The sequence below is a fragment of the Cebus imitator genome, unplaced genomic scaffold (assembly GCF_001604975.1).
Source record: "Cebus imitator isolate Cc_AM_T3 unplaced genomic scaffold, Cebus_imitator-1.0 Scaffold388, whole genome shotgun sequence".
NCBI lineage: Eukaryota > Metazoa > Chordata > Mammalia > Primates > Cebidae > Cebus > Cebus imitator.
In genome coordinates this window covers 1924286-1929338 of record NW_016107703.1, presented here as the reverse complement: position 1 = coordinate 1929338, position 5053 = coordinate 1924286, and the positions used below count along the sequence as shown (strand labels likewise).

Sequence of the window (5053 nt, the reverse complement as noted above, 5' to 3'; positions counted from 1 at the left end):
GCAGGAAACTCCACATAGTAAAATGTGCTGACAGCACGTAACTCTGTCCATGCTACAGATGACATGTTTATCTTTGGAGAACCCTCATTTTACATAATAAGATACAAAACTAAGTGGGCACCCTCTATCCAGTCTGGGACATTCATAAAAGAACTGAGTTTGATGCTGTCTATCATTTGCTTTTCTTCATGAGATTTATGAACCATCGTAACTATGCTAGCACCCTCTTTTGGGGCCCTGACATCCAAGAGGGTGAGACGATACAAGTGAAGACATCCTTGGTTCCTCCCTGCAATTTCCCCACAACCATTAATCATCTTCTTCCCTAAGGTAACTACGCTGACTGCTAATAACTTGTTTAGGCTTGTCCAGGTTTGGACTACAACACATAAAATAAGGCAATATGTATTTCTTGCTGTCTGGATTTTTAGCTCACATTATGATTTTGAAATCCATTCGTGTTCTTTTTTATTTTTTGATTGCATTTTATGTTTTGGGGTACATGTGAAGAACATGCAAGATTGTTGCATAGGTACACACATGGCAGCATGATTTGCTGCCTTACTCTCCTTCACCTATATCTGTCATTTCTCCCCATGCTATCTCTCCCCAGCTCCCCATTCCCCACTGTCCCTCCCCTATATCCCCCCAACAGACCCCAGAGTGTGATGCTCCCCTCCCTGTGTCCATGTGTTCTCATTGTTCAACACCTGCCTGTGAGTGAGAACATGCGGTGTTTGATTTTCTGTTCTTGCGTCAGTTTGCTGAGAATGATGGTTTACAAGTTCATCCATGTCCCTACAAAGGACACAAACTCATCATTTTTGATGGTTGTGTAATATTCCATGGTGTATATGTGCCACATTTTTCCTGTCCAGTCTATCATCGTTGGGCATTTGGGTTGGTTCCAGGTCTTTGCTATTGTAAACTATGCTGCAATGAACATTCAATTGTATATGTCCTTATAGTAGAACATACGATCCTTTGGATATATACCCAGTAATGGGATTGCTGGGTCAAATGGAATTTCTATTTCTAAGTCCTTGAGGAATCATGACACTGTCTTCCACAATGATTGAACTAATTTATACTCCCACCAACAATGTAAAAGTTTTCCTATTTCTCCACATCCTCTCCAGCATCTGTTGCCTCCAGATTTTTTAATGATCACCATTCTAACTGGCATGAAATGGTATCTCAAAGCAGTTTTGATTTGCATTTCTCTAATGACCAGTGATGATAAGCATTTTTTCATATGTTTGTTGGCCTCACGTATGTCTTCTTCTGTAAAGTGTCTGTTCATAACCTTCACCCACTTTTGAATGGGCTTGTTCATTTTTGTTTTGTAAATCTGTTTTAGTTCTCTGTAAATTCTGGATATCATCCCTTTGTCAGAGGGGTACACTGCAAAATTTTTTTCCCATTCTGTTGGCTGCAGATTCACTCTAATGACTGTTTTTTTGTTTTGTTTTGTTTTGTTTTGTTTTTGCAGAAGCTGTGGAATTTGATTAGGCCCCATTTGTCTATTTTGGCTTCTGTTGCTAATGCTTTTGGTGTTTTGGTCATGAAGTCCTTGTCTATGCCAACGTCCTGAATGGTTTGTCTAGATTTTCTTCTAGGGTTTTTATGGTGTTAGGTCTTATGTTTAAGTATTTCATCCATCTGGAGTTAATTTTAATGTAAGGTGTCAGGAAGGGGTCCAGTTTCTGCTTTCTGCACATGGCTAGCCAGTTTTCCCAACACCGTTTATTAAACAGGGAATCCTTTCCCCATTGCTTGTTTTTGTCAGGTTTGTCAAAGTTTGGATGGTTATAAATATGTTGTGTTGCCTCCGAAGCCTCTGTTCTGTCCATTGGTCTATATCTCTGTTTTGGCACCAGTAACATGCTGCATTGATTACTGTAGCCTTGTGGTATAGTTTGAAATCTAATAGCGTGATGCCTCCCGCTTTGCTCTTTTTGCTTAGAATTGACGTGGCTATGTGGGCTCTGTTTTGGTTCCATATGAAGTTTAAGGTGGTTTTATCCAGTTCTGTGAAGAAGGTCATTGGTAGATTGATGGAGATAGTGTTGAATATGCAAATTATTTTCGGCAGTATGGTCATTTTCACGATATTGATTCTTCCTAACCATGAACATGGAATGTTTCTCCATCTGTTTGTGTCCTCTCTTATTTCGTTGAGCAGTGGTTTGTAGTTCTCCTTGAACAGGTCCTTCATGTTCCTTGTTAGTTGTTTTTCTAGTATTTTATTCTCTTTGTAACAATTGTGAATGGCAGTTCATTCTTGATTTGGCTCTCTTTAAGTCTGTTATTGATGTGTAGGAATGCTTGTGATTTTTGCACATTGAATTTGTATCCTGAGATTTTGCTGAAGTTGCTTATCAGTTTCAGGCGATTTGGGGCTGAGACAATGAGGTCTTATAAATATACAATTCTCCTTTCCTATTTGAATAACCTTAACTTCTTTTTCTTGCCTTATTTCTTGGCTAGAAATTCCAGTACTATATTGAATAGGAGTGGTGAGAGAGGGCAACATTGTCTGTTGCCAGATTTCAAAGGGAATGCTTCCAGTTTTTGCCCATTCAGTATGATATTGGCTGTTGGTTTGTCATAAGTAGCTTTTATTATTTTGAGATACGTTCCATCAATACCTAGTTTATTGAGATTTTTAGCATAAAGAGCTGTTGAATTTTCTCAAAGGCCTTCTCTGCATCAATCGAGATAATCATATGATTTTGACTTTGTTTCTGTTTAGGTGGTGAATTACATTTATAGACTTGTGTGTGTTGAACCAGTCTTGCATTTCCAGGATGAATCCTACTTGATCATGGTGGATAACCTTTTTGATGTGCTGTTGCAATTGGCTTGACAGTATTTTATTGAAGATTTTTGCATCTATGTTCATCATGGATGTTGGCCTGAAGTTGAGCCTCTGCTGTGTTTTGGTATCAGGATGATGTTGGTCTCATAAAATGATCTGTAAAGGATTCCCTCTTTTTGGATTGTTTGGAATAGTTTCAGAAGAAATGTTACAAGCTCTTCTTTGTATGGCTGGTAGAATTTCGCTGTGAATCCATCTGAACCTGGGCTCTTTTTGGGTGGTAGGCTCTTAATTGCAGCCTCAACTTCAGACCATTTTATTGGTCTATTCAGGATTTTGACTTCTTCCTGATTTAGATTTTGGAGGATGCAAGTGTCCAGGAATTTATCCATTTCTTCCAAGTTAACTAGTTTATGTGCATAGAGTTGTTTGTAATAATCTCTGATGATGGTTTGAATTTCTGTGGAATCTGTGGTGATATCCCCTTTATCATTTTTTATTGCATCTATTTGATTATTCTCTCTCTCTTTTTTTTTTTTATTAATCTGGCTAGTGGTCTGTCTATTTTTTTTTATCTTTTCAAAAAACCATCTCCTGGATTTATTGATTTTTTGAAGGGTTTTTTGTGTCTCTATCCCCTCCAGTTCTGCTCTGATCTTAGTTATTTCTTGTCTTCTGCTAGGTTTTGAGTTTTTTTGATCTTGCTCCTCTAGCTTTTTCAATTTCGATGATAGGTTGTCAATTTTAGATCTCTCCTTACTTCTACTGTGGGAATTTATTGCTATATATTTTCCTCTAGAGACTGCTTTAAATGTGTCCTCTATTCTGATATGTTTTGTCTTTGTTCTCATTGGTTTCGAACAGCATCTTTATTTCTGTCTTCATTTCATTGTTTATCCAGTCAACATTCAAGAGCCAGTTGTTCAGTTTCCATGAAGCTGTGCAGTCCTGAGTTAGTTTCTGAATTCTGAGTTCTAACTTGAATGCACTGTGGTCTGAGAGACTGTTTGTTATGATTTCCATTCATTTGTATTTGCTGAGGAGTGATTTACTTCCAATTATGTGGTCAACTTTAGAGTAGGTGTAATGTGGTGCTGAGAAGAATGTATATTCTGTGGATTTGGGGTGGAGAGTTCTGTAAATATCTGTTAGGTTTGCTTGGTTCAGGTCTGAGTTGTAGTGCTGGATATCCTTGTTAATTTTTTGTCTCATCGATCTTTTTAATATTGACAATGGAGTGCTAAAGTCTCCAACTATTATTGTGTGGGAGTCTAAGTCTCTTTGTAAGTCATTAAGAACTTGCCTTATGTATCTGGGTGCTCCTGTATTGGGTGTGTATATGTTTAGGATCGTTAGCTCTTCTTGTTGCATTGATCATTTTACCATTATATAATGTCCTTCTTTGTCTCTTTTGATCTTTGTTGGTTTAATGTCTATTTTGTCAGAGACGAGAATTGCAACTCCTGCTTTTTTTGCTCTCCATTTGCTTGGTAAATATTCCTCCATCCCTTTATTTTGAGCCCTTGTGTACCCTTGCATGTGAGATTGGTTTTCTGAATACAGCACACTGATGGGTTTTGACTTTTTATCCAATTTGCTTGATTGTGTCTTTTGATTGGGACATTTAGCCTGTTTGCATTTAGGGTTAATATTGTTATGTGTGAATTTGATCCTGCCATTTTGATGCTAGCTGGCTGTTTTGCCCATTAATTGATGCAGTTTCTTTATTGTGTTGACTCTCTTTACCATTTGGTATGTTTTTGGATTTGCTGGTACTGGTTGTTCCTTTCTATGTTTAGTGTCTCTTTCAGGAGTTCTTGTAAAGCATGCCTAGTGGTGATGAAATCTCTGAGTACTTGCTTGTTGGCAAAGGATTTTATTTTTCCTTCACTTATGAAACTTAGTTTGGCTGGATAGGAGATTCTGGGTTGAAAGTCTTTTCTTTAAGGATGTTGAATATTGGCCCCCACTCTCTTCTGGCTTGTAGGGTTTCTTCTGAGAGATCTGCTGTGAGTCTAATGGGCTTCCCTTTGTGGGTAACCCGACCTTTCTCTCTGGCTGCCTTTGGCATTTTCTCCTTCATTTCAACCCTGGTGAATCTGACGATTATGTGCCTTGGGCTTGCTCTTCTTGAGGAATATCTTTGTGGTGTTCTCTGTATTTTCTGGACTTGAATATTGGCTTGCCTTGCTAGGTTGGGGAAGTTTTCCTGGATAATATCCTGAAGAGTAT

At 38.2% G+C, this 5053-nt stretch overlaps 1 long non-coding RNA gene across 1 annotated transcript in view; it reads left to right on the top strand.

The window, feature by feature from the left end:
* LOC119468172 overlaps window positions 1-5053 on the top strand; it is a 12330-nt gene that overhangs the window by 1024 nt on the left and 6253 nt on the right. The gene's annotated exons all lie outside the window — the stretch shown is intronic.